The 19,555-nt window shown below is 35.5% G+C and overlaps 1 protein-coding gene and 1 long non-coding RNA gene across 2 annotated transcripts in view; one reads left to right on the plus strand and one right to left on the minus strand.

Annotated features, from left to right (window-relative positions):
- Positions 1 to 13,023, minus strand: part of LOC121822955 (uncharacterized) — a 72,231-nt gene extending 59,208 nt beyond the window's left edge. Inside the window, exons 1-2 of the long non-coding RNA XR_013044895.1 lie at positions 12,910 to 13,023; positions 12,455 to 12,515 (exon numbers count right to left, since the gene is read on the minus strand). This is a non-coding gene — a long non-coding RNA (uncharacterized LOC121822955). The remainder of the gene's footprint in view (positions 1 to 12,454; positions 12,516 to 12,909) is intronic.
- A 572-nt stretch (positions 13,024 to 13,595) lies between these two features.
- The window catches only part of Mef2c (myocyte enhancer factor 2C), a 166,354-nt gene continuing 160,394 nt past the window's right edge, over positions 13,596 to 19,555 (plus strand). The window contains exon 1 of the mRNA XM_076552023.1: positions 13,596 to 13,795. The gene's annotated coding sequence lies outside the window, so the exon portion shown is untranslated. The remainder of the gene's footprint in view (positions 13,796 to 19,555) is intronic.

The following is a 19,555-nucleotide window of genomic DNA, read 5'->3' on the forward strand; positions in this document are numbered from 1 at the left end:
TAAGACCATATATTCTACATCTTACTTGTAACATTACTTGAGACATTTATTTCTGCTTTCTCAACACTGAGCATCAACTGCAGAAAAATTAGACATCTGTGGGTCCAACAGCCTGATTCCTCTGTACTAGGGCAAGTCTAGATATTGCCATCCATGCCCAGACCAATAGCATACTAGAAGCTGCTTTTATTTAATTTTCTTAGGAGCAGATACACCCAGTAATTTGCAGACCATTTCTGTCAAGGCACATTGTACCTCTGAGGAGCTCTGGCCACAGAGGTTATCAATAGGGTAGAATTTAAGATCACGTTTTACATCCTACTTGTGACAGAGTAACTCCACAATTATAATAAGCATCTTTATTTAAAAGTGCCTCTACTTCCAAAGTGGATCAGTAAGTGTTACAAATAATACTTGGCTTATTACAAAGTTGAACAAAATCAGGTTTCTTCATACTCTACCTTAAACACAGGTTAAAACTAAACTCTATAAACAAAACAAAAATGTGTCACTCTATGAATGGTCCCATCTCAAGCAATTGCAGGATATTTTGACAACCTGGGTTTGCAATTCAGGTTTTCTAGAGTCGCCTTTATTGCCAAACATAAATGCATCCCGTTGCACACCTCAACAGAATTGCTTGTGTATCCTTAATGCCTTCCCAGGCAGTTGTATAGTCAGCACCCTATACATTAGGGAAGAATGGATGTGTGCACTGTGGGCTTCTTATAATAGCAATGACCCTTCATAATCAGACCATTTCTTAATTTTGCTTACTTTTTATGCAGCTTCATTAATACTACATTGTCAGACAAAGACAAGGATGAACAGGAGACATGAGACCTGAGTAAAGAAAAAACACCAGAGGAAAACAATGTAGTCATCCAAGGATCAAATGCTGAGCTTGTGAAAAAACAAAACAAAACAGCTCCCGTTTTATTAAATAATTGTGTTTCTGCAGGGATGTCTGAAGTGCTCTGCAAGGCTAATTAGGACAGATCAATGTACACTTACCTCTCCTGAAGGCTGAAAGGTGTGTAGTGACTGTGTGTCATTAAAAATTTACTTGACCATGGGCATCAAATGTCCATGAGAGAACGACCCTGGCAAGGCACTCCAAGTTTCCATTTTACCCCTGTCATCCCCAGTGCATCAAAACTGCCACAGACGCCATTACCATCACACGGCAGCTGATGTGCTATCTCCATTTGAGAGGGTGGTATCAATTAACTATATTATCTATGAAACCATACTTGCAATTACTACCACTTCACAATTTATCATTAACACATTTGGCAGATTTTTTTTTTTTTGCAAAGTAACATTTATTTAAAGGTTAATCAAAATTCTTAGAACAGCATTTATTATAATGTGATTTTTGATAATTGACTAAATCAGTGGCTCTTAAAAACACCCTTGTCACAGTCCTGCTCAGTATACACCACATTGGCATTTGGGGAAAAGAAATACATATTAGGAATGTTCATTTCAGACCTCGTCATGGAAGATCATATATTAATGTAATCAGGTGGTACATTTACATGCTCATTAGTAATCCATCATTAGTCCAAATGCTCACTATTAGGAATAAATGTACAACGAGTTATTCAGAATACCCAGAAATAGTATTTCTTATTTAAACATTCAGAATAAGCTGACTGAAATAAGTGCACACCTTGAATTTGAACTTTCAAGGCACATCACTAAAGTCAATCAGTTATGTCAGCACATTCTACAGTAATAATCTCAATTATAACACTCCCACCCCCCCAACTTAGGAGATGGGGGTAGTTTCAATATTTAAATATTTCTAAATCACTGTAGCTGCAAAAATTCCTGACGAATTGTGTATTTAAATTGTAGGCTTTAATACAGAGCATGCCATAAAGCACATTACTTATGCTTTATGCTGTTTAATCTTATGTCAAAATCTGTTCTAGCATACTAAGGTAATTTAACTACAATTAATCAATCAAGGAAATAAATAAAATGTTATAAATGTCAAATAACATAACTTCTGAAAAACAACAAACTACTATCTAATTTACTCTAAACGTATTTACTGGTCATCATTATAAAAGAAAAGCAAATTAAGAATTAGATGTTACTAAGTTTTTTCACATTAGATAAGATTATGAATGTTTTGTAGGAGTCTTTATGTGCTTGGATAGGCCTTTCTAACTAAAATGTAAACAACTTGAGAGTCACGCTTCTTTTTATAGCCCATGCAGGATATCATGACTTAATTCTCAAACATGCTCAGTGTGCTGAATTAGAAAAATCAAATAATTCAATATCTTTGTGTAACTGAACTCTGTGTGATGGATTTTAGCACCTATGACACCAGTCACACTTTTTTTGGTAAAATAATTAAAAATGCTTTATTGGTATTAAACAAAAGTTGGTGGCACTCATCAACTCTAGAGCCACTTGAGACTAAGCAAGGCATACTGGTAGATATGTTTTCATGTATTCCTCTAGAAAATTTTTTTTCATGTTTATAATTTAATGGTTTGCTAGATGAAGTTTGGAATTAAGATCAGAGAGACTGATAATAAACCTCGGATGTAGTCAAGAATTCATTAAGCACCAACTGAATAGCACATGCCATTGCCATAGTGGCAATTTTTTAAAATAAAATTACAAAAGAAAATATCATGTTCTTGATTTCCAGATCTAAACTGAGGAGCAAAGATAAAACCATCTTTTTTAATGATCATTACTGACTACACTCTACTCCATTCCCATTGAAAGGCAAGGACAGCCAACAGGTCTTGGCCCTCAACAAGGACCTAAAAATAACAAGTGCTTGTATGTCAAGCAACCAGTCATTAATATCATGAAAGCTCACAAACACTTCCCATTGGAACCTTAAGGGGAAAAGGTGACAAGGTCATGAAGAAGACAGTATCATTAAAACACTTCAATAATTTCACAGATAACATATATTAGTGCATTCACTAGCCGTGAGGGTTCAAATGTTTCCAGAATAAGTTGCTTAGCCTATTTGTTTTCATCAAATTGCCTTTGGTAATATAAAAAATATGTGAATTAATGGCCACCAGTATAAGGAACAAGGAAAATTGTTGTTTTCATAGCTCCTAATGGCAATTATAGTTAAATATTATCATGACTGAAAGTATCCTGAGGATATTACAACAAACAAGAGTTACCCTACTCACCTCCACACCATCTACCACACTGTCCAAGACTATCCTGTCCTGCAAGACAGTCAGCCTAGACCATCTGTGGCTGTTAAACACTGAAAATGTGACTAGTCTAAATTGAGTTCTGCTGTAAATGTAAAATACAAGAAAGGGCTTGAAATCGTCACTGAAATGCTTGTAAAAATTTTAACAAATTTATATTACCTATTAATCTAATAATATTTTGATATAGTGGATGGAAAACATATTAAGTTACCCATGTCTTTTAGCATTTCACTGTAAATATTAGAGTTGTTTAATTATAGTTTTGGCTCACATTGTACTTTTATTGGACAATGATAATCTGAAGGCATTGCTAAGGAGAGCAGTTTTTAGTATATCCTTGTACAAAGCGATGATAATATTCAGAAAGTATGCTGATGTTTTAATACGATTCTCTGATAAGCAATTGTATGTTTTAAGCCACTTGGTATATGATGCCCCAAAGTCAGAAAAAGCAAAAACATAACACCCGGCCAACTGGGATCTGTCGGAACACACTGGCAGGTCTACAAGGAACATCACTACCTAAGCCACCCTTTCCTCTGACTGGCATAAAGCGTGATCCTAAAGTCCAGGCAATTCAACTCAACTGCTGGGCTTTGCAGAGGGTCTTGACTTCCTGATTCACTTCTACCTCATTTGTATCACTTGATTTGGCTCTCTGTTTTAGTGGTTCTGTTGCTTAAAGTGCAAATTTAAAGGGATCGGTGAACTCTAAGTTAGTGAGTGAAAGGGACAATGAGCCTTTTGCACGATTCAGCTACTGAGACACCACTCTTCCTAGTTTAGGAAAACTCATTTTGTCTGAGGCCCTTCTCTCTGTCACAGGTGAGAGGAAAGATGGAGATCAGGCAATTCCAGCATGCACATTTGGTATCACAAACACAGAGCTGACACTACCCATAGCTGTCATCCAAAGCTAGGGTTGGCAGGCACAATAACGTGCAAAGGATGGAGGAGCTGGTTCCAAGTAAGCAATTCCAAGTCATAAGGTATCAAATCTAACAAAGGTGGAAGCAGCTATCAATACTCAGGGAGCAGGCGATCAGTGGTATTTATTAAATCTAATCTTACCAATTGATACAACACAAAGTAGAAGGAAGGCATAGAGTCAGACTCCAAGATTCCAGCTGTGAGTGAACAGTAACATGAAAGTAAAAACACTGTGCCTGGGACACCATCTTCACACAGGAAAAGAAAATCAAAATCTCTATATTTCCAGAGGCCGGTAGATTTGTCTGTAAGTGGGATCAGAAAATTGACTTAAACATTGGCATGGGATTTGGTGTCTGGATTTGGCTATGAGATAAGAAAATTGACTTAAACCTTAGCATAGGAGGAAAGAAGATAGGGTTGATGTCTCTTCCTTTATGATGTTTGTTTTGATGCCCATGCAGCTGTTATTCTAAAATTGACATTTCAAAAATATTTAGGAAAGAGCCGGGCGTGGTGGCGCACGCCTTTAATCCCAGCACTCGGGAGGCAGAGGCAGGCGGATCTTTGTGAGTTCGAGGCCAGCCTGGGCTACCAAGTGAGCTCCAGGAAAGGCGCAAAGCTACACAGAGAAACCCTGTCTCGAAAAAACCAAAAAAAAAAAAAAAAAAAAAAAAATTTAGGAAAAATAAAATTCAACTCTATGAAAAAGGTCATTTGCTTTTCATTATACATATACAACCTAACTTTGATTTGCTTTTAAGATTGAGGGAAAGTATAGAATATTTGGGGTGTTATAGAATATTAAGAATATCTGTAGTAACTACATATTGGAGTCGTAAGAATAAGAAATAGCTACTTTTTTTTCGGGTACAGGGACAGTGATAGGATAATACGCAGAAAAGGCTATGGACATAAAAAATGCTGGAACACACAGTCTCCACAAGCAATTTACAGGACGAGGAATAAATATTCAAAGTCAGTCCTATTGTTAACATATTCTGGAAAGTTTTCATAGAATTATGTTTTAAAGGATGTATAAGTAACTTTTATTACACAAAGTAAAAATGAATAGAATTTTAAAAAATAAACATGTGTATGTTGGTCATCATGTTAAAAATAAAGGAAAGTCTCAAGTTTCTATTAAATGTAAACTATTATAATAACCTTTTAAAACTTTTTCCAGGTCCTTGCAACTCATCAAAGATGCCTTTGTCTGAATATGTCGTGACTTTCACAATGAAAACTTAAATAATTTTGAATTGGTTACTTAACTGATGAGAGTGAAACTCACAGACCAAAACATCAATGCACATGTTATAATCTTATATCAGAGAGACTCAGGTCAGGCAGGAAAAAAAAAAAAACCCTCCAAAAATAAATGCCAATTAACTGACCAACCACACAAACACACATGCTCACACATCATTCTCAACCTCATAGTAGATGTAACTTGGAGAAGAGAGGGTGAGTTTCAAAAATAAAAAACAGCCAAAAGATTACTGGCCTGCACATTACAAGCCCATATATTCATGGGTTTGTGAAACTTAGAAACAGCCTAATAAAAATTCACAGACACTAACTGAGTTGTTACTTTTTGACAAGAGCATAAATTCTTATTGAGCATCTTTGCTTGCTGCTAATACCAACAAAACCAAAATAAAGATTTCCCACAACATTCAGAAATAATATATTTTCTATTGAGTTCCTAGAAAGGAAAGAAAAACTCATAATTAAAGAAAACTCGAAATAGGTGACATTCTGTCAGCCAATCAAAAATCAGCTAAAGTGCAAATGGCATCATATGTACAAAACCCAGGGCATGTGTGTATTCATCTTCACACACAGAGGCCACTGCTAAGCAGGAGAGGGAAAAGCTTTGGCCTGTCCATGCTGGTGGTGGAAAATGACCAAAATGAGCATGATTCTGTGTATAAGCCCCGACTCACGACATTTGAAGTTGGAGTGGATCTTTGTACTTGTCATACATGTTGTGAGAACATAAGCCTCCAATTAACTTTCTGTGCACTTTCTTATGATTCCATGTGCTCTTGTGAGGTTGAAGTGTTCTGAGGCACTTATAATTAGGGCTCATCATCTGTGTTGTGAAAGTAGCGTCAGCCTAGTCACTCTGTTGGTCCGGCACTGAGACCTTAGCTCCCTTAGACAGAAGCAAAACCTGATGGGAAATTATGAGGGTAATAAAGGTGATTATATACCTGGGAATGTGAGTGTGAGTGTGAGTGTGTGTGTGTGTGTGTGTGTGTGTGTGTGTGTGTGTTCTATCAGTTAATGAAAAAAGAGGCCATGAATTTGAAAAAGAGCAAGAAGGGGTAAATGGGACGCTTTGGAGAAAGGAAATTGAAGGGGAAAATGATGCAATTACATTATAATCTCAAAAAATTAAAGAAATATTTTTTTAATTAAAAAGAGCAGAGATAATATCTTTTGACTTGGAAATAGGACAAGGTATTTGTTCCAACTTGGGTATGTGTTATTTCCTGGAGGTTCCTGTGCTGGAAACTTTCTCTCCAGTGTGATCATTTTGAAGCTGTAGGAACTTTAAAAATGTAGGCCTGGTACACAGGGACTACAACATTCTGGATGGATTAATATGGTTTTGTAGGGAGCAGCTGAGGTCAGTTGTCAGCTAAGGCCCAAGAGCGAGCCAACTCCTCGCTGCTCTCTGCTCTCTGACTTCCTTCCTCACGTACATGGCCTTCTTCATGCAATGGTTTTGTTTCTACTTTTTGGTGTCCCATTGCCAAGATGCCAAAGGCTTGCTGTAGCAAACCTTCATCCACCAAAATCATAAGCCAGATAACCATCATCATAAAGTATGTAGCAGTAGGTATTTTGTTATAGCAACACAAAACAGAGACAGCAGTCTTCAAATGTATTCTATCCACGATTTCTTAACTATTATTGGGAGGCATCATGATTCCCAATGCAGTTCTATCTGTCAAAAAAAATTGCAAGTTTTTGACACATAATTATTTGACATAATGAAAAATTTTAGACTACAAAACAAATGTGTACCCTAGCCTGGTTTCCAAAGTTAGTGTCTTGCAAATATTCAAACCAGAACCTGGTTTAATCCAATGAGCAAAGTCAGCCTTCTCCAGTTGTACATGCTCCTATTTGTACTGGCGTACGTATGTGTAATTTGATCACAGGCCTAGCTCCAAGTAACAGCTGCCCTAATCCAAACACTTAACTGAATCATTACTTCGAATTTCCTAACTCTATCCACCTCTAATTCTATCCCACCAACTCCGTTCTTCCTTGCCGCGAATGACCAACTAGTGTGTTCTCCATCTCTGTAAGTATGTTCTTTCACAAGCCTTGTACTCAATTAAAGCGTGCTGGCTTCAATACATATTAAGTTGAAGTAACACTGTGAATTTCTGATGTATTTATCTTAATGATTGATAACAAAGGTTGTAGCTGTGGTTCGGGGGTACTATGCTTGCCTGACATTTGTGAGGACCCCAACATTCAAAGACAAAATGAAACTTGAAAAGCACATGAATTCCAGCTATTCCTTTTGACTATGCCCAGATTAACTGTCACGCCAACTGCAAAAGGCTCCCCCTTGCTTCAAGAATATCATTTTCAGGGGCCATTTCCAAGACTAATAATTAGAACTTCTTGGATTGTTGACTGATTTTTAGGTTTGGTAAGGCAATGTTCAATATAACCATGTCAAATTTTATCATTTTGGGTATCAAGAGCTTTCAAGAGCTTGTTTCCTTTGAAGACACACATGAACAAACTCAGACAGAACCGAAGATATGACAATTAGATTACCCAACGCCAGTGTTCAAAATGACACTTTGAGACAGTGGTCACCACAGAAGACACTGAGAGCAGTCCCTTACTCGCAGAACTGAAAAAAGTGGTTGGGGGGCAGCAAAATAAATACTTATATTGATTTTTTCTATAAATTAAACCTTTTTTTATCTTCCTGGAATAATTCCTTCTAATAAACTAAGCAGAAACAAAAGGCATTACATCAGTATTTTGCAAAACCTGAGAAATACATGCACAAAAGCAGTGAGCGTTAACATCTGACGTCAAGAAATCAGAAGAAAATCATGTTAGATGCATGTATGAAAGAAAATGTCATGACCAAAATCAATTTTTAGAATTAATACATGATAATAGAAATAACAAGAAGGGAATTAGTACCTTTCCTACTCTGCCTCAAGTGAATAGGATCAAGTTTTCAGAATCTTAATTACCACTTAAAAGATATAGCAGAGGACAAAGGAGCTTATTAAATGACTTTACAGAAATATATCAGCAAATTTAGAGTAGGAAATACTCAACAGCACTAAAAAATGCTGTTTTTTCAGCAAACAAGTAAAAATAAGTGTATACTTGTAGACGAAAGAAAAAGAGCCAAACCAACCAATCACAAGATATGGACCTTATTTGAGTTCTGTTTTAAGTAGCAGAAAAAATAAAAACCATGACAAAGACAAGTGTGAAAATTAGTTTAGCATATTTGAGAATAATAAAGACTTTTTAGGTGTAATCAACGTTTTAGATATGGTTGATTTTTATAGTTAAAAGTTATTAATCATTAAAAGTCTGCCTGCCAAATTATTAATAGTTGAAAATATATTTGAGATAAGCTTTAAAACAACTTGTGGTGAATGTAGACTGTTAAACAGAATAGTGAAACAAAATGTGGGCTGATAGTTGATGAAGACAGATGATGTAGTTTGCTCAAGTTCATTATGCCAATACCTCTAATTGCTAGTGTTCTTGGGATTGTCATAGTAAAAGGATAAAGCTATTCCTGTGTAAATCAATACATGATAAATTGAGGGTGCCTTTAAGGAATCAGAAGTCAAAAGTGCACCTTTTTCCGAATGAAAACAATTCTTTCAGACATTCAGGTATTAGATATGAAATTTTACTAGATATTGAAGATGGATTCCCTTTAAAGAAGCCATGCTTTCTCCACACAGAACAATGACTGCTGAGTAAGATTAGGCCTTCTTGTGAGAAAACAGATTAATGGATGAAACAAGTGGTTGCATTACTGGGGACACTAAAAGGTTTGTAAAGAGATAATTTTAAAAACTGTCTACAAGTATGGTTGCTAGTTGTCTTCTTTTTTAAAAAAAAATAAGGCCTGGTTTATGAGAAATCTAATAGAGAATATGTATGCTATTCAACAGTATCTTTGAAATATTATTTGAATAATACAATTTTCCATTTTTGATGGGTTTTTGGTCTTACCTTAACTTTGCACTCACATATTTTAGTTTTTGAGTATTGAGGTTAGGGTGAAGGATCTTTGGAAATGTTCACAAATGTTTTAGAGGCTAGAGACGTGATTTAATGGATAAAACACTTGCCCAGCAAGAATGAGGTCCAGAGTTTAAATCCCCAGAATGTACTTAAATGCCAGGATGTGTGGCAGCCCCCATGTTGTTGGTAGGTAGAGGTAGGACTCTGGGGCACTCTTGACCCAGACTTGCCACGACTAACAATCTTTATTTGCAAATGATTCAGACTCAGTAAGTAAAGTGAAAAAAGTCAAGGAAGACGTGGATTTGGGCCTCCCCAAACATGTACACATGCACCCCACACAAGAAATAAGTGAAAAATAAAAGGAAAAAATATTTTAAAGTCAAATAATTTATTAAAAATTATATTTTCTCCAGAATCAATTTGTTTTCCAGTGAGAGGGCCTCTGAGCAGCTTGTCCAAACTTTTGTCAAAAAAAATTTTCTCTTCTGATCCTATCCACCAAAAGGACATGACCAAGTCCAAAAAGTTTCTGAAAGATGACTTATATCTCCAATTTTAAAACATGTTTCACAATTCTACATATAAGAATCCCTCAAGCAGTAAGTTGACAGATTGTTTTAAATCTATGCAAACTTCATATATGAAATACAAGCTTGCATTACTTTTCTTATGATATTAACATATTAGCATTATTAATAAAATATCATATATCATAATACTCACTTTCACCAAATGCCTAAAAGGCCATGGAGATTTAAACCTTGATGCATGCTTTGCAAGGAAAACCAGCTATGGAGGAACTAGGCAGTAAGCATCTTTGTAGACTAGTTACACATTTGAATTTCTTTGCAAGGATGTATTGCAGAAATTGTAACTGAACTTCTCCAAATATTTATCACCGTAGTTAGAACTTTCATTAGAGTATCTTTCTGATATAATAGTGTTCATAATGGTCATTTTAAAATCTGCTACCCAGGCTTATAAAGCAATATTACAATGTCTTTCCATCAACAATATTAAAAACATTCATCTCTGGTAAACGTTATGAAGAAGTTGCACTATAATGCTGATCTAAATATTTAAATAAATGGGAGAAAGTGTGTTATATGACAGAATACCAAAAGATTTAAAAATCTTTACAAAAGGATATTTTAACTTCTCATTAAAAAAATAATCTTTGAAATTTGACCAATCACCTGATAACATTTCTTAAAATTCAACTAAATATCAGAGTACATTTCTCCCTTAGTCATTAATGATTTTAGTCACAGTTCTTGGTAGGTGGTATGCATTTTATATGACTGATGGACAGAAACTATCAAATGTGTGCTATCTTTCCTAAGTCTTGACTGTTGGTATAGGAGTTTGGGGGTACATAAGTTAAAATTGCATGCATTGCATCTCAGTGTTGGAGTCATTCACAACCAGAGACGAGAAAATGCCCCAACACTGAGAGGCTACACACACGTTTGACCTACAAAACAACTCTGGTGGGGTTGTGTGTGTGTGTGTGTGTGTGTGTGTGTGTGTGTGTGTGTGTGTGCTAGTGACAAAATTTACAAGTATGAAGTCTGAGGTCAAAGGTGTTGATGTCTGAAACAGAAAGTCTAGCTACAAAATAAGCTTGGGCCTACTGTTGCATACAGTGTGAGGCAGAGAAAGTTTAGCCTAAATCATTGTAGTGAACAAAATATTCCTTCTCTAGATAATGAATTATAATGTCAGGCAGTCTTCAGTGTTTCATAGGTTCAAAGTCTTTAGGTCTCTTCAAAATTCCAGCAACTTACTTATGTTGCCATAGCTGTTTCTTAATCCAGAAAGGTGAATTTTGTTACATTTAAAAAGATAAAAATGCATAAAGAGTATAATTTGATATAATTATTTGATAGACTAAACACCACTATCAAAAATAAATAAAAATAGTGTGGAAAACTCAACCATAAAGCTAAGCCAGATGCATTTAAATGGAAATCCTGAAAGCTTTGATTAAAAAGTAGTATATCTGTATTTAAAGAATTACATGTCATATAGTTGATCTAGAAGATAACAGAGATTCTATAACTACAAGTCATTTTAAATTTTAAGTATTTGCATGGAAATTATATGAATATGATATATAATTATGTCATATTAAAAGCAATTTAATTTTAAAAGTGCTTATTTTATTTTTTGTGATTATTTTAAATACAGATAGACACAACAATTTTTAACAAAATGAAACCCATATAGAGAAATGTTTAGTAGAAGTTTTATTTTCTTTTCAGGTATTTTATGAATGCTCTTCCTCCAAACTAACAATGTGTTTATTGTTTGGGAATTAAATTTCCCCATTAGATTTCACAGCGCCTAAGAAATGAGTTAGTACACTACATTATCTACAGAAATGTTTGCAAAGAAAGAGAAGTGTTGAGGCTAGAGGAACAGGAAGGAGAGAGGGAGAGAGGAAGGGAGGGAGAGTGGTAGGGAGGTAGATACATAGAGTTTTACTAACTTCCTAACATTCCTCAAATAGATAGTTGGACCTTGGTCATTGTACTTACTTTCACGATTCTTTGCTGGAGTTAAATACATAACCTCATTTTGTTCACTTGCTCATTACTCAGCCAAGATTGAAGCCAAATAAATAACTGTTAATATTCACCAGTGAATTATTACTGTAAACTTTTTTCATTTTTAAAATTTAAGAGTGTTTCACTACCCTTTGGTAACTGCTCCTGACACAAGGCCTTTGAAACATGGCTTAACAAATACTAGTGGGTCATGGAGAAGTTTGAAATGCAGCTCATTAAGATTCTGAGGAGCTGTGTTGTACGTAAGAATGAGAACTGATGGAGAGGTTGGGACTAAACACATAATTTTATGAAATATGAGGAAACATAAGGGTTTTGTTATGACGCACATAACAATCAAGGACCTGTTTCTTTTTAGCAAGCTCCTAAAAAGTCCCACCCGTATAATTATTAAATAAAAACACTCACTTATTCAGTACTCAGCTAGCTTTTAAACTCTGAATAAGAGAAGTACACAGTGAGAGAGGTACTTACATGGTTTCCTTGGATACTGGATGATGCCATTCAGGTCTATGTTTTATCTGAAAGTGGTGCCCTGCAGAGAAATGAGGCTTGTTGAGTGGCTGTTTATACATAGTAAGTAAATAGGAACCTTGTTTATTTTACAAAGCATTTTTTATTTTGACCCAGATTTCTTTTTCTCATCATGCCCAAGCCTTGTAAACAGCAATCGTATGGTAAAACAGGTACTTTGCCCAATTCCTGTTAACTCCACTTAAGAAATCATGATTGTCAAAGTAGAAGCTCAGAAAGTTTTGTCCAAGCATGTTCCTCCTTAGCATGATCTCTACAGTTGGACTATTATAGTTGTACCAGATAAAATATTGAACACTGCCCACCTGTCTTTTCCTTACAACAGGATTTACCCAAACCACTAAAAAATAAACCAGTCTAAAATTCACCTGTTAACAAATGATAAATGTTCTTACCCTAACCAATCAGGAAAGAACCCAGCCATAGTCAGCTTCCCATAACAAGGGTTTCCACAGACATGAGTTTCCATTTTAAGTGGTGCTGTGGCATCCTGAAGTCCATTGGGTTTTAAACTATTGAGTTTAAGTGCCATGACCATCCAGTTTTGACTCCGGCTTTCTAACTTGGGAGGGTGATTAATCCCTCCTATGTGATAAGTTTTAACCTTCTAGTATTTCTTTGGACAGAAGAGAGCAAATGAGCTGTGGCAAAGAATGGCAACTAACTTCAGTGCTCAACACGGTTTAATAACCTGCAATGAAGTAAGTGTGTGCTATGTTTCCATTAAAAAGTTTCCAGCCACAATTAATTGAACAAAAACTTGTCTTGTTCCAAGATTATTCTTGGAAATGTAATTTTAAAGCCTGTGTGAAATGAGGAAAGTTAACTTTTTTTTATACCATATGAAAGCAATTTCATTTTTTAGGAATGATTTTGGATAGACTTCCGATTGGATATTTTCCATTGGAGCTAAGAGTGTGGAGGGCTGGGGTGGGGGAGAGCAGTTCTGTGTTGCCCTGCCAGCACTGACAAAGGTCTGCTTGTCAATGATACCTTTACAGCTAAATTTACCCCGGAGTGACACGAGCAGGTGCACTCGGGCCTGCCAGACACTTGTGCCGAGGGATCACGCATCTCACCGCTTGACGACCGAGGGGGCAAAGCCTCGGTCTTCATAGAAAAGGAGAGGAGGCGAACGCAGCCCAAACTGGGGGGCTTCTCTTCAAAGCCAGCTGGTCTGGCTTTATTCTACAGGAATTTTTTTACCTGTCAGAGTTTGGACAACAAAACCCTCAGCAGGTGCTGACGGGTACAACTTCCTGGGGAAGCAGAACGGCACTGGTGAGTTTCGATTGCCAAAATATAAATTTTTTTTAATCTCTAAAAGTTGGTTTTGTTATCTTAGACACCGCTGAGGTCCCTATGATCACAAAGCTGAGGAGAACACTGGAATCAGACTCAGCTTGCCCAACAGTGGGTTTGCTTGGTGCATAAAATACAGCCATTAGCATTTGACAGTTTTTGAAATTATAAAATGATAGTTTTGTTCAAGAATAATTTATAGTTTCAATATTGCTCTCTGATTACTATTTTGAACGTGTGAAGATAACGAGTGCATCACACAGGCTACGTGAGGCTACATCATAGCACTTTGGTTTCATTTTAATCTAGTTCTCATCATCCTCTCTGAATAAAATGTTAGTTTCCAAACAATTTCCAAAATCAAATTGTGAAGTGGTATGTACTCTTCTCAAAAATCCCATGTGCTGCTATTTAAGTGTGTGCACATTATATGAATATGATTGGAATACAGAGTAAATTTTATTTAATATGTAATTAAAACATCTAAGTGGACAGAAAAATTAATAATTAAAAGAAACATTTTCTCATTATTTTACAGGATTTTTTTTAAAGAATAAAATCTTTAGATGATCAAGGGAATAATAAAGTATGTTTTTACATCATTTCTTTCCAAATTTAGAACATTTATATATTTTAGTATTTTTTTATTTTGTGAATTCAAAAGTTGGGTAAAAATATTTTTTCAGAACAGGATTTTAATTAATGCAAAAGAAGGAAAAATGAGACCACATGTTAGGACATATTTTTAAAAAGTGATTCTATTTCAAGGACTCATTCTTTTAACTATGCTTCACAGCATTTCTCTACAAATTGTTGTATTATAGCAAATTGAAAACATTTATTTAAGCAAGGAAGCAGCTCAAAGCTAGGGACTATACATAGCAAACATATGAAACCATTTTAATAAGTAAATTCCATATTCACAAGCAACATGGGCTAATGAATGTAAAAGACACAACAGCATACATTGATCAAGAATGCTATAAATTATTATGCATTAAAATCAATTTTCTGGGCTGTGGGGGGTAGGATTGGTACTTAGGAAGAGAAAGGCTTCTACAAATATAAATTACTATGACTATGAAGCAAATTTTTTATTCTGATGGTGCCATAAATAATTTCCAATCTACATGTTTAATACATATTTGTAAAGTGGAAAAAATATAAAGTCTGGCTTTTGTTAATTACTATCTTATCTAAAGCATTTTTAAATCAAGTGTGGTTTGTATATGATATAAACTTGTGAATAGTTTCTTAAACAGGCTTAATTTCCCTTTAAAAATGTGAAAAAATATTTTTAAATTACAAAAAAAATGGTCTATCCAACCAAAAACCTAATAAGTAAAATAATATTCTCATCTATAAACATATCTTGAATATATTTTTTTCAAATTAAAACTCAGATTTAGTTTTTATTATAAAGTATTACATATGGGCTATTCTTCCAGTTATCAAAACATTTTTATTTAGGGGCACAGTGATTTGTGCTACTTTTTCCCAGATGCTTTGTCATAGTTTATTGTTGATTCTGACACAGGAATCACCAGATCTATTAAATTTTTTCAAATCTCCTTTTAAAGAAGGAGACATGTGAAACAAGATAGTTTTCCTGGTTTGTTAAATGCTATGTTCTTAAAGAACCAGAGCACCTGCTTTTGAAGGTGAAAATTATTTTTTACAAATCAAAAACCTCTTAGGTCTGCTTGAGAATTACACTTATTAAGTTTTCATGTGTATTCATAGAGGATAAATTTATTACACTGTCACCAGCAAACACCGAAGCAGCAACAAAGAAACATAAAAACTGCTCCAAACTATTCTTTATGTCTGTCAACTTTCTGTGTTAATTATTAACTATTAACAAATGTTATGTAGAGTCGAACTATCCAAAATATCTTACTATTTTCATTGTGCTAGGAATTCAGGTTTAGAAAATTCCATGTTTTCTTTCAATTATCAGAAGCCATAAATCCCTGTTACCATGCAGTGATATGTTTGTCCTTCCTAATAAATTTTCAACACTAGGTCCCAAAACCCCATGACAACTCCGATTGTATCTGAATCAGTTCCTTTAACAAGTCTTGGTGACAAATTTCAGATTAGAATGGCAGTGACTCCCACCTGCCCTATGCATTTAAAGAATTACTTGAAATACATCTTCATAATGTAAAGATAACTTCAGTGGTGGAAAATTAATCATTCTTCTCTTCAGAAAGCCACAAAAGGCTTTTTGTTCATTTTCTGTATTCATAAGAAGGCTGCTGGTTCTCCCAGTAATTAGCAATAACAATAATTAATAAACTGCATGATGACTAACCATCTATTTAATTTAAGTGCATACAGAGTTTCCATGTAAAAGAATTTACTTGTAAGTATTTAAAGAAACAAAAATATTTTGGCAGCTTTATATGTATCTCCTCATTGACCAGACACCTGACTGACAGCTATCATCTGTCCATGGGCCCAATGTAACTCAATAAAGATAAAAAATAGCATATTACTCATCCCTGTTGATAATACCTGGTGCCAGTAAGTTTACAAATCAGAATACCTGGACTACGGACAAGACAAATAACCTCTGCCTAGCAGCCTGCCTCCACCACGGATTTATTTTCAATTCCTTCTCACTTGTCTATTTCTCTTCATGTCTATACATGTTTCACATGTAGAGAGAGTTAATTTCCTTAAAGGAACTCTCAGAGGTGTGTACCCACCAATCAAGACGCTAAGCACCAAGGTAATGATGTCTGCCTATCAAAGACAGGTATCTATCCTGGATCATATTATTTTTGAGCCCATGAAATCTTGAAAAGTCACACGAGGAAGGCTTTGAAGCTCCAATTTCTCATTTTAAAGAAATTCCATCGAAGAATAAAACTGGAACTAACTCAGTCTCTGTGTGCGTGGGTGGACACAAATTTGGGCTTGTCTCTCAGTTCCATGTTCAGTTTTCTTTGACTTCAAACATGTGGACGATCAAACTACCAAACTAAAAGAATCACATGTGAAAAGTTACATGGGTAAAGTTGCTTCTGAAGCCTTTTCCAGTCAGTAAAAAAATACTTATACAGGAATACATATATGTATATATACATAAATCATTTATCAGAGCTTGTTAAAATGTGGCCAGCCTGGTCTACAGAGTGAGATCCAGGACAGGCACCAAAGCTACACAGAGAAACCCTGTCTTGAAAAACTAAAAAAAAAAAAATGTGGTGTAAAAACATTAAGAACATGAACACATTGAAACATGCCCATATTTAGTTCTTTTAGAATGTCTTCATCATTCAAATGTATTTACAAATGTATCTGAAACAACAGAATTTCTAAAATCACAATCATATGTTTTAGGAAATCAAAAGTTTAGCCTGGTCTTTCTGAAAGATTGGAGAAGAATTGCAAATACTAAGTATATCATAATACAAGCATATGTATAGTACACAATGCAGTATACTAAAAAGCTGATTCAACAACTAACTAGCTTGGGTGTGTGTGTGGGGGGTGTACCCACAGTGTAGCCCAATGGTTTCATCCTTGCAAGCTCAGAGGTCATACTATTCAATAAAATTTTATTAATCTAATACATCAAGTCAAATAGTATTGATCATATCAAATACTATTGATATACTTGTTGATGATCCCATACAGTAAACTGGTTCAATCAAGGTTAAAGAAATAAACATTCAAATAAATATTCATTTTCTTCTCTCTGGAAAGGAAATTGTTTAGGTTAAACTACACTTTCTGATTTTTCAAGGAATATATCATATCCTTGGACTCTAAACAAGTAGGTAAGAAGTGAAGCTTTAATACATAGACACACAAAACCCTAAAACAAAAACAGGGGAAACCTTAAAATATTGATATTATAAGATGTGGATAAAAAAATGGTGGTTACTGTTTCTCTCCAAAAGATTGTTTTAAAGTAATCAATAATTCTATGACTAACAGTGTCATTTAACAACTAAGTTTTATATGTGTGTGTGTAAATGTTATTTGCTTATTTTATTACATTTTAGTCTAAAGCAACATTAGACATTAATCAACAGGTCATTTGACAATATGCAATATCAGCATGTAAATCAATTGCAAGCAAATTGATCAGCAAATAATATCCATTTTCAGCTATTGCAGAAAACAAGGATGTTAAAAGAAAATACATGAAATTGTAAGGTGTCCAAGTAAACTCAGTCTTGCATCTCAAAGGAGTTTTTATGGAAGTGAATTGTCCCTTGTCTGCTTCTAAAGGATAACAAGGGTTTCTCTCTAGAGCTAATGAATATGGTTCAAAGAACACCAGGGCAGAAGTGGCAGATCAGAGTCCTCGTCTCTGTTTCACTGCTATGTACTTTTGTGACTGAAAAGAAGTCAGTTAATCTCTGTGACATGGCTAAATGGATTAGGGCTTCAGGGTTAGTAGCATACCAACCACAAGGGAAGAAGTTACAGCTAACCAGGAGAGGATGAGAGTATTCTCTTTGCTTCATGGGAGGTGTCCCAAAAGGACTCTGAGCCATTGTTGGAATCCTAGATGCAGTGGCATGTCCTGTCTTCTCCAAGTTGCTGTAACTACTCCAGATAAAGGAAGTCTCAGACCAGTGTTGAGCTGGGAAGTTAAAGGGAAAATGAAATCGTTCTGCAGAACATTACTGAGTAAGCACCTGTAAGGTGCCCTTGTTACATAACATGAAAGGTCACACCCTCAACATTACATTACTACATGTAGCTCTGAACTTTAGTATGCACGCTCACAGCTGAACGGGATGAAAGTCCAATGAATATTTAATATTTTCAGTTTTGTGAAATGGAGGGAACAATTTAAGTTAAGAAAATAGTTACGACACTTAAGTGCTATAAGCCAACATAGTGTTTGTTTTGTCAGACAAAAACAAACGAAGAAAAAGACACTGCGGCCAGATGCAGGGACATCAAAGAAGTCCCATTCTGAAGTACAAAAGATGTCCGAACTCAGGAGAAGCTAACAGCGGCAGCTGGAAATGGAGGGAGGCTGGAGAGATTGATGGCAGCGGTTATGTATGGGGGCAGGTGGAAGAGCTGATCAACCTGTTTGCAGGAGTCAGTGATATTGTGAAGCTTTTATGGCTTCTGGGTAGGCAAAGTTAACTACTAAAGTCATAAGAACATCTGAAATTCTCCTTCCTGAGAGGCCCTATTACTCAACTCACTGGAGACAAGTGCTCGTCTTATTTTCAGGGAGTTTAGACTTGCAAGAAAGCGGCAGTAACCAAAGCATGCACATCTGCGTGTTGTTCATCGATAATGTTCAACATCCCTCAACTAGATGCCACTTTACAAGGTTTTGAGGGTCTAGCTCTACATCCAAGAAAAGATTAGAGTTTTCACTCAGATAAGTTAAAAAGCAGAATGAACCCTAAGATAAGTGAACTGGGTCCCCATTTGGTACCAAGAGATCAGCCCTGAAAACATACATACAAGTAACACTATACAGACTGAGACAGTTATATTTAGGAAGGTGGTGGTGGTGGTGGTGGTGGTGGTGGTGGTGGTGGTGGTGGTGGTGGTGGTGGTGGTGGTGGTGTGTGTGTGTACATACATGCATGCAACAATAATTAGAGAAAAAGAGGCTATGATTTTGAGAAGGAGCAAGGGGATCCATGGGAAGGTTGGAGGGAGGAGGGGAAGAGGGGAAATGATTATGTTTCAGAAATTGAAAACTAGAACATAGATACACACATTGATAGATGCATAGATAGAAAG

This window comes from Peromyscus maniculatus, chromosome 15 (assembly GCF_049852395.1).
Source record: "Peromyscus maniculatus bairdii isolate BWxNUB_F1_BW_parent chromosome 15, HU_Pman_BW_mat_3.1, whole genome shotgun sequence".
NCBI classification, from domain to species: domain Eukaryota; kingdom Metazoa; phylum Chordata; class Mammalia; order Rodentia; family Cricetidae; genus Peromyscus; species Peromyscus maniculatus.